Below are 11,404 nucleotides of genomic sequence, written 5' to 3'. Positions count from 1 at the left end.
CAAAGTACTCATAAGCCTCTTGTTTTAATTAAAATAATAATTATAAATTCTTGCTCTTCTCACTAATGGGAGTTAATTACCTTGCATATGCTGCTGTTGCTTCTTTGGCTGTAATGGAGTGAGGTTAAAGATAAGTGAAATGCAAATAGGGAAAAAACAACACAAAAGGCAGTAACACTTTCCTAAATGTAATACCATACCAACCAGAACAAGATTCCTATGAGTAAGGCAGAAAACTCAGCATTCCACAACCAGTCAAGATTCATAACCAAAAACCCAAACTCAAAAAATCCTAGCAGCCAGTCAGCCAAGGTCACAGAAATCCCCATGCAGCACAACCTGACCTGAGGACTGCAGTTAATGCAGAATGCTGCAGCACAATTGCTGACATGAGTGAGATCCTATCAGCACATAATACCTCTGCTCTGAAATCTGCATTGGTTGCTGATTTGCTACCAGGCCAAGTTCAAGCTGTGATTTCCATGTTATGGGTGCCACATAGTACAGTACTTGTTCTGCTCTTGTAAGAAATAAGTCCTGTAAAGTGGCAGCACCTACGCTTTGGAACTCCTTGCCTATTGACATTAGGCAGACGCCTGTTTTCAGCACCTGCTAAAATCAGTTTTCTTGAGGCAAGCCTCTCCAGGCATGTGGACGCTATTGTGTTTTTAAATCTGTTTTTAACTCATTGTTCATTTTATTATTTTGAATGTTTTTAAGTATCTGTCCTTAACGCTTTTGCCAATAATTTTATTGTTTTAATTCTTTCTGTAAACCGCTTTGAGATTTTTTACAATAAAGTGGTATATGTTGTAAATAAAAATACATCAATAAATGTTGGAGTCACTGTGGCCCTTGAGTTTCTTCCCACTTTTAGGAACCATGGAATCTGCCTTATACTGATTCAGGCCATTTCATACCATGATTTCTTAATTGCAGCACCATACCAACCACAACAAGATTCCTATGAGTAAGGCAGAAAACTAAGCATCTCACAACCAGTCAGGATTCCTAACCAAAAACCAAAAATAGGATAAATGAAGAAATATTTATATAAGCATGACTATCAAATATATTTATTATTTACACAAACTGTAAAGATATTTATAGTGCAATCCTAAATTTATTTATTCAGAAGCAAGTCCCAGTGTATTCAGTGGGGCTTACTCAAACAGGGACAGAAATGCAACCTCAAGTGATAAGCAACTTCATTCACACAACCCAAAATTCCGAATCATGCCACTTTACGCTGTTTTACAACTGTTTATACTTGTTTTTATGGTTATTGGATTTTAAATGGCTTTATTTCTTGTTGTGAGCTGCCTTGGTTTCCAACCCTACCTCACAGGGGTTGTTGGAAACACTCCATACACACACACACACACTGCAGATGTATAAATACATACAGCCCATATAATAGTTTATTGTCAAACCAGTTGGTCATTGCAGAAAAATCAGTATTAGTTTTTAAAAAATCAGTATTAGTTTCCTACAGAATAAAAACTGTAACACCTAAGAAAGCCCTGCCTACTTGCTTTAAAATTGGACTGGAGACAGAAAGAGTTAGAACACAAACATAATTCTTTTTTACATTCACTCCAAAGTCCCATTGATTTTCAGCACATTCATAACCATGTCTACTCAAAAGTAAGTCCTATTGAATTCAATGGGATTTACTCTGGGCATATGGGATTAGCACTGCTTTTACAAAAGCAAGTATTGGGAAGGTTTTCAAAACACTGCCCAGGATCTGACTCCTGCACACAAGAGGAAACTGAAATGTATATACTTACCCAATTTATGAGATTTTCAGATAAACAGGGGGAAACCACCATTTTCTGGCATTGCAATGAAGTTTTCTAGACACTGCCTCAGGTCAACCAAATGCAACCCTGGCTTCACTGATTGGCTGCAATCCTGAACAGGCGGGGTTAAAGCTACAAAGTGCTATACAGTACTGTTTAAAGAAAGATTTAATAGTCAGGGGGCGGCTGACATTTTTATGTATATCTCGAGAACCGGACCACCTAGAAACTTAATTCTTTTTAAAATTAAAGCTGAGAATCTGGGCCACCTGAGGAGCTAAACGGGCACCAGGTGGCATGCAAAGAATCCGGGTAAAACCCGGCTAACCGGGCAATATGGCATCCCTATGCATGTGCAGCAGCAAAACACAGCCAAGAAAGGTAGGTTGAACGAGGGAGTGGCGGGGACTCCAAAGCTCCCACTCTGCTATCTGCAGCAGCCATCCTGCTATGAATTGCAAAAGGGGAATGGAGGGACCCCTCAGGGCCCCCTGTAGCTCCAGGAACCCTTGGCCAGGGCCCCACCTGGCCGCCCTTTGGAGCCAGCCCTGCTGGGCACCAGCCTGCCCCAGGCCTGTGTCACCATAGCCCTCCACCTACCCCCCATACAGGTGGTGCGGGGCTAATAAGCCTGCCCGCACCTCCCTCTCCCATCCCTGTGAATAATGCCTGCCATCAACCAAGATCGCAGTGGGGGTGTCAGTCCCTTAGGAAAGCCCCCATCGCCATCTTGGTGATGACAAACATGCATACACAGTGTGCATGTCATTCACAGAAACTGGAAAGGTAGGTGAGGCATACGGGTGGACTTACTGAAGCCCATACTGACTGCATTGGGGGAGTGCCTGGAAGCTCTTCTCCACAATCCGCAGTAGGGTCGGGAGCCGATGCTCCCACAAATCACAGAATGGGAGCGCTACCCTCCCACCTAAGGAGGGGCCTTCAGGGGACCTCAGCCAGTGTTTTGAAAACCTTCCCAATACTTGCTTTTGTAAAAGCAATGCTAATCCCATATGCCCAGGACCTGACCTGGCTACCCTTTAGTGCTGGCCCTGCCTGCAGAGCTGAAATAAAGGATTACCAAGGTCCTTCCAGTGTTGTAGTTATGGTGATGACGTACAACTAAGCTAGAAAAATGCTGGTTCACACATTTATCATTCAACCTGGCCAGGGAAAACTGTGATTCAAATCACAGCTCTGCTATACGGTAATAGGTGGCCTTTGGCAAGCTACTACATCACAACTTCAGCCATTCATCTCTAATAGTATTTACTTATTTGAGAGAGAGAGATAGCCTATTCCTTGTCAAGGATACAATTCAGGTCTTTCATCCTGGATTGTTCACAAGCCTTGGCCTCTCTATCTGACCCATCTGCTGTATTCTACATAGAATAGAATCACAGAACCACAGAGATCGGAATGGACATCAAAGGTAATCTAGTCCAACTCCTTGCAACCCAGAAAACCCACTGCTACATCATCCCTGACTGGTGGCCATCCAGCCGCTACTTAATAACAAAGGAGAATCTACCACCCAGTAGTGGCTGGTGCTCATTGGGACTGGTAGGGCAGAGGGCAGGAAGACAAACGGTAGGTAGACATTTTTAATGTCGTTTGCTTGTGCAATTTTCTGGTTTTGTTATGTGGGAAATTGTTACAAGCAGTGCCAGAAAAGAAATGAAAACACAGAGGAAATGGTTGGCATAGAAAGGGGAGTAGCAGAAAGTGACTATTGATCCATCCACCCAAACCAACGAAAACACATAGACTGTGACCCTGAGTGGAGCAGTTTGGAGCTCAAATTTCCCCAATTTATCAGATTATCCCTGTATTGGGTAAACTTGAATTTACAGGGGGAAAGTATCCAGTTTGGTGTTTGAGGGTAACATCACGTGGACTATGCAAATTAAAAGGGAACACAAAGAGCTGCAAACACACAGCAAACTCTAGTGTGGATAATCCTGAAGTTGCTTTAATCAAAGAAGGGGAAGAGAAACAGCAAGCTCTAACACAATATCTTACAGTTCCACCTACTTTTGGAATCTAGCTCTAGTCACAGGCTGTTCCAAGCCTACAGTTTTTGTATCCTATCAAGCCAAAATGTGCCCACGAGCTATGTATTGTGGCTTGCCAGGTATTTAAGAAACCCTATTTTGGCAGTCATAGACATCATTCATTTGAGCTGTGTTGGGCCACCATATTAGTGGCTGACTTAATGGGTTCCCCACTAAGCAGGCCTTGTAATCCTGCAGCCTATTCTGCTCCTTGGTTAAACTGAGCATTATGCTGATTTTAGTCTCTTTGACTTCTGTGGGGTTAAACTAAGCTACCAAGATCAGGCCATCAAATTTAAGTAAATCATAGTTCATCACTTCCTTGCCTCATTTTCAGGGCAGAACTTCACATGACTCGACACATGGGGCTACCACCAAAAAAGCATCCCCTGTTGAATTCTCCCCAACAGCCTAAAATTTGTAGTTACACATAGGCTGCGTACACACCATACCTTTAAAGCACATTCAAAGCACATTTTATTCCCCAGCGAATCCTGGGAACTGAAGCTTGTTAAGGATGCTGGGAATTGTAGCTGTGTGAAGGGTAAACTACAGTTCCCAGGATTCTTTTTTGGGGAGGGAAGGTGGAATGTGCTTTAAATTTGCTTTAAAGGTATGGTGTGTACTAGGGATGGATGAGAATTCTGTCCAAATCAGACTTGGGACTGGGTTTTTTTAAAAAATAAAAAATAAAAATCTGCATATCTTCTCTCCTTGTGGACCGATTAGAGGCCCTTCATATTGAACCAGAAGAAAGTAGAAGTTTGTGGAATGCGAGAGGATTGTACCCAGCCAGCGGATCCCAGCCCTAGTGTGTACATGGCGTAATTACACTGTGATGGTCCACCATCATGTTGTACATTTCCCCACCTCCACCAGCTGCAGCCAGTGATATAGAATGAGGGCCGGGAAACAAGAACATAAGAAAGGCCCTGCTAGATTAGGCCCATTTAGTCCAGCATCTGTTCACACAGTGGCCAACCACATGTCTCTGGGAAGCCCATAACCAAGACTCAAGTATAACACCATTCTCCCTAATTGTGATTCCCAGCAACTGCTATCCAAAGGCATACTGCCTCTGACAGTTTAACTGGGGGAGAAGGGCTGGTGTCAGCACCCGACATCCTTGAGCAGCTGCCAGCGCCCCTGTGCCCATTGACATTGCTCACTGTTTATACTTGCCCTGCACCCCCCACTTAAAAGAAATTCTAGCCTGGCACTCTGAGCAGCAGCAGGTGGCTGGATCTAGATGTCCTTTTATTTTCCCACAATTCCCATGACTCAGTGTTGCTCTGGGGCATTGTAGGAAATGTAAAATGTGGTGAGATGCAGCTTCACAGCTCTGCCACCACAGCTAAGTTAGACTACCTGGAGGTGGCCTACTTTGGGACACTTTGCTCTCCTCCTCCTCAAAACAGGAGCCATGTTTTTCGGTGGGGTAACCATTTTTCTGGTAGCCTACAGTTTTATCCTCAATATCCCTAGCTTCTCATTTATTTTTTTTGAAAGGTACATTTGGAAAATATAAATAAATAATTTTATTCTGTATTTTTTCAAATTTATAATCTGCCCTTCCTCCTTGAAGGGAGCGCAGAGCGGCTCACATCAAACTATATCAGAACCATTTCAGTCTATATGTACTGTTTAACTTTCATGATAAGCTATGTTTCCTTAGATCATATGATATGCTTTTGTCTCACAATGGATGTGATCTCTTTCTTAATTGATGTTGATCCATTGATTTCTTTTGTATGCATTTTATCTTTGTCTGCTATGGATAAGCTTATTAAGACAGACAGACAGAGACAGACAGATAGATAGATAGGGGTGTGTGTGTGTGTGTGTGTGTGTGTTTCCTGGTTTATTTTGACTGAACCAATATGATCCCTAATTCTTTGTCAAGTTTTATCCTCTGTCAGATTTCCTTACTCTTACTGGCTAAGAACATAAGAGCCCTGCTGGATCAGATCAAAGCCCTATCTTGTATGGCATCCCGTTTCCTATAGTGGCCAAGCAAATGCTTCTGGGAAGCCCACAAGCAATAGCCTCTCCCACAGTAGCGGATGGCGTGTTGAGGCTGTGCTACATACCTGAACTCTCTCCAGCTGAGTTGCTGCTGTATACTGGGACAGGGAGTTGCAATGTGTTGTGTGGAGTAAATGCACCAACTCCTGCCAGCATGTTTGCATCGCACCAACCTCACAACCATCCACGTCCTCTCTGTCCTGGTATACAGCAGTGACTCAGCTGTAGAAAGGCCAGATAAGTGGCACAGCCCCACTGCTACTGCTCTCCCACTGTTGTTCCCCAGCAACTGATATCCAGAGGCATGTTCCCACTAGGGTTGCCAGGTTCAGGGCCTGAGACTGATCCTGTATCTTTAGGAGAAGAGAAAGTCAGCCAAGTGCAGGTGTTCTTGCAACCCTGTAATGGGAAAAACCACAAGATGGAATACTCCCTTCCCCCTGCAAACCTTTTAAAGATACAGAAGACTTCTTGGTTGCCAGGCCCAGCCTCCCAAAGGTCTTCTGTATCTTTAAAAGTTGTGCAGGGGGAAGGGAGAATTCCACCTTGTGGTTTTTCCCATTACGGTGTTGCAAGAACACCTGCACTTGGCTGACTTTCTCTTCTCCTAAAGATATAGGATCAGTCTCAGGCCAAGAACCTGGCAACCCTAGTTCCCACTGTTAGAAGTTTCACTTCAGTCAATGCATTGTCTTGCTGTGTGCTCTGCATCTATTGACCATTATGGCAATAGATATAGTTAGCCACTTGAAAGGGCCCCTGCTTGAATTCTCTCCTTGTTACTTTCCTCAAATTTAAGCATGCCTCTGATTGGTTAGACTGATATTCTCAGGGCTATCATCACTTCCAGTTCCTCCTCCTTCACACAATTCTCTCTCTCCCTACCTTTTGAATTCAGCTAGTGTAGATGATTAGGCTTTCTTACTCACATGCACTTTCTTAATAAAATGAGTTTATTTTGTTTAAGATAAGCACCATTCTCTTTCGTATTCTTTTTATATCTCCAATGAACTCTGCTGCATAAACAATTCTCTTCAGCCACTCACATGTAGCCATCATGACTTGTCACGGACAGCCTTATTCATCTAATCCCTCTTTAAAAGCTGTCTAAATTGGTGGCTATTATCACATTTTGTGGCAAATAATTCCATAGTTTAATTTATCTTCCATTCTTTTCCAAAAGAAATGCAACTTTTACTATTCAAAGGCACATATCTAATCACAGGTTCTTTGGGGATCTGTGATACAAGCATTTTATTCCCTGCTCAGTTTGATTGTCTGATTTTGAAGGAACAACCTCCAGTGAAAAGAAAGACAAGGTTCACCTTGAACCTTTGGAGTCATTAGGATCGTGTGGCAAAGGCATAAGAGTTTCTTTATATGAGTACCCTATGAAATAACATTGTTTACAACATGACACCCAACTGCCTTTGATTTTTCCATTTTAGTGGGCTGATTACCCATTCAGCTCCTAAGTTAAAAGAACTGGTCAGATAATTTCTGTAAGAAAACTAGTTAACTCTGACTTACCAGAGCGACAGCAGTTCTAGGATGAATCAGATCACAGTCAACAGCTTCAATGGTCAGTTTCTATAGCTAGACAGATTCATAGTCTGGTTGTGTCATCAGTTCTATCATTCCAGACACTAGATCCAACCATAATATCTCAGCCAGGTGAATGTCTCCATTGACTGTTCTGTAAGTCACAGTTTGATGGGTAGTCTTTGTCTGTGGCAGTTACTTTCCCCACTTTATGATGAGCTATAAGAAGAGAGCAGTGCTTTATGAATCCTAATTCTCAGAGTCTTATTTCATTTGTTTGGAATTAATGTAGTAGTATCCAGGTACTGCCTCTCCTTTTTCAACCGTGAAAGCTGAGTGCTCAGAAAATGAGCCTATTAATGTGCTGGCTTTGTAAGCCTGATTTCCAATTTCCTTCTTATTTTGCCATGTAACAGGGCAAAATTACACAAACAGCAGTTCCCTAATTACGTCACAATGAGTGCAAGGCATGAGCTGCATTTATCGCTGTTAGGATAAGACTGTAGCTTAATTGACCATTAAATTCTTCTCCAATTTGATATCCTTATCTATAAAAGACTGTAGAGGTGAACTAGTTACATGACATTTTGTTTACAGGCAATGGAGTGAATTCAAAGTGCAAGGGGAGGGGAGGTGATCAGTCACATGTCACTAAATATGAGGGTGGGTACCTCTTACATACATACATACTTTAGTTAGTTAGTTAAATATTGCTTAATTGCCAGGATGGCCTCTAAGCCATGAGATAGCTTCTAATGGGTCTTGAATTAGCTATGAAATGTCCCAAAATGAGTACTACCTAACAGAACCATGTTTGTTATCCTTAATAGGATTTGGGGTCAGATTAAGCAACTGTGGGTTGAGATTCAATGGTTTTGGTAAGAGATGAGGTTAGGACTTTTCACCATGTCCCTGGCTATCGCATGTGTTGAAGTGATCATTAGGTGAAGTGAAGTGACTGTCTCAGGCTGCAGGTCCTGGGGGAGAGGGCAGTAGCAGTCCCCTGGCTATTCTGCCCACCCATCCCTAGCCATCCCCCCTTTGTTGGAGGACCACATGTGTATTCTATGTGGCCTTTCCTGGCCTCCCTAAGCTGCCCTCATGCCTCAAGTGCCATGGAGGATGCTATCCCATCACAAGTGTTGAAGTTAAGATTCAATTGTCAGTCCAGTTGGCTGCTGGTTGTGGAATTGTATGCATGTCCTTCACCTTAGGAAGCAAAGTGGGCTGGTCTCCATCCTACCTCCCATACCTAGTCAATACCCTATTTGCTGCATCTCCAATCATCTTTGGATCTTAGCAGGTTGCTGCCACCCATTGTCCTCTTCCCATAGTACCATTTTAAATGTTCAGAGCAGTGGGAACCATACTAAGGCTGACAGGAGCCCAGGTAAAGTGTCAGGAGGAGATGCTGTTGGGGTCCATATCTGAGATCCAAACAAGTCCAGCCTGAATCCATTTGGGACTTCTGAAATAGTGTGCCTGGTGTTCATGTAAACACAGCAAGCAGAGGCTAAGTAGTAGTGGGCAACATGATTATTAGTTTGGAGGAGTTTGTGGAATTGAAGTGTTAAGTGTTTTTATATGACACAAAGAAAATATTTTCACATTACAGAAATGACGGGATATTAGGAATGTTTGGGTGATAACTAGCATTTATGTCTACAAACCTTTGCAGTCAGAGGAAAGGTGTCCCTTTGCTCCACTACTGGGTCTTGGTTCTGCTATCAAAGCATAAAACAAAGGAAACTGCTTTATACTGCATCAGACCATTGGTCCATCTAGTTTAATATTGTTTACACTGACTGGCAACAGCTCTCTGGGATTTAGGCAGGGGTCTCTCCCAGCCTTACCTGGACATGCCTGGGACTTTCTGTATGCAAAACAGATGCTCTACCACCAAGATACAGTCTTTCCCCACAAAAACACAACAGTGGGTTGAAAATGCAGCTTATTTGCACAAGTATGTGCTAAAAGTCTCCCTCTTTTTCACATTTTAACTTTCTGTTAAATATAATGGAAAGCTGATATTTTTCTGTGGGTATGAAATTAACCTTTCCATAAAACATAAAAAGCTAACTTGAGCACATTTCAAGTTCCAGTTTAAAATAGAGCCATTATGAAGGCTCCTGAAAGGCTGCCAACTTTGCTCCTTGAAAACTACTGTAAGTGAATTGCGTTTCCCTTGTGGATTCCAGCACAATGTGACTGAGCTTTTTCATTTATGATGAAGCTATTTTGGATCTTTTTAAACAAGGCAAGGGGAGAAACGTTTTTCAGGTTAAAAGAAAATTAATTTTGTGTGCGCGCTTTCTCCTTTTGCTGTCAGTGGCAGATCAATGTATATGTCAAACTTCATCAGAGAAAATTGCTTTAAATATTTCAGATTGGTATAATTGTGTTCAAATTATATAGTTACCAAGACCCCATACAAGGGAATTTTGTACTAATGCACAAAAAAAAAAGTTTCATAGTTTGTTCTGTGGGCCTTTTAAAGAGCACTGGTGTAAAGGAGGCTGTAGTATCATAATGCTTACTTTCACCTACCCGATTCCCACCCTTCCCAAATTAACTCAGTTTGATGCCCATCACTATGGGAGGGCCCAAATTCTGCAGGCAGAAGGTTCCAGGTTCAATCTCTCACATCTCCAGTTTGCGACAATGAAGTAGTTAGTGATGGAAAAGACATGGGAACATGAGGAGGTGCCTTCAACTCAGTCAGATCTATTTGTTCATCTAACTCAGCATTGTCTACAATGACTGGCAGCAGCTCTTCAGGGTTTCAAGTAAGGAATTTTCCCCAGCCTTACCTGGAGATGCCAGGGATGGAACCTGCTGCATGGGACTCTGTCTGAGACTCAAGAGAGCTGCCACCAGACAAAGCAGACAGGACTAGTGAGACAAATATGTTGGCTCGGTATAAGGTACCTTCCTGTGTTTAACGTCGACAGTCTCCATTTCAGATACGAACCTCTCTTTAAACTGCCCACACTGGGATTCCAAGGCTGGTCAAAGTGAATAATTACAGAACAGCCATTTCCAGTGAGAATAATCAGGTGACATTATTTATTTATTTATTCTATTTATTCTGTACCTTCAATGTAATTTTATGAGACGCTGTTGGTGGGTGCCTTCTCGGCCCAGACGGTGGATGTTCACTCCCCTTGAAGGAACAGGTTCATAGCTTGGGGGTTCTTTTCGATCCATTCCTGTCTCTTGAGGCTCAGGTAGCCTCGGTGGCACGGAATGCGTTCTACCACCTTCAGTTGGTAGCCCAGCTACGTCCCTATCTGGACAGTGACGACCTCACCTCAGTTGTGCATGCTCTGGTAACCTCTAGATTGGACTACTGCAATGCGCTCTATGTGGGGCTGCCTTTGAAAACAGTCCGGAAACTACAGCTAGTGCAAAATGCAGCAGCCAGACTGTTGACGAGGACCAGACGGTCCGCACATATAACACCTGTTCTGGCGCGTTTACACTGGCTACCTATCTGTTTCCGGGCTAAATTCAAAGTGCTAGTTTTGACTTTTAAAGCCTTACACAGTGTGGGACCACAATACCTAGCGGAACGCCTCTCTCGATATGAACCTACCCGTTCACTACAGTCAACATCAAAGGCCCTCCTCCGAGCTCCGACTCACAGAGAGGCTCGGAGGGTTGTAACAAGATCTAGGGCCTTTTCAGTGGTGGCCCCCGAACTATGGAATAGTCTTTTTGACGAGGTGCGCCTGGCGCCTACACTTCTATCTTTTCGGCGCCAGGTTAAAACCTTTTTATTCTCCCAGGCATTTTAACATATTTTACTGTTGTTAATATATACCAGACTGTTAAATGCTTAAAATGTATGTTTTTAGTGTATTTATTGTCATTTTATTGTATTTTTGCATTGTATTTACTTTATGCTGTACACCGCCCTGAGAGCCTCTGGCTTTGGGCGGTATAAAAATCGAATAAAATAAAATAAATAAATAAATA

The sequence above is a fragment of the Rhineura floridana genome, chromosome 3 (genome assembly GCF_030035675.1).
Source record: "Rhineura floridana isolate rRhiFlo1 chromosome 3, rRhiFlo1.hap2, whole genome shotgun sequence".
NCBI classification, from domain to species: Eukaryota; Metazoa; Chordata; class Lepidosauria; order Squamata; family Rhineuridae; genus Rhineura; species Rhineura floridana.
This window is presented reverse-complemented; position numbering follows the sequence as displayed.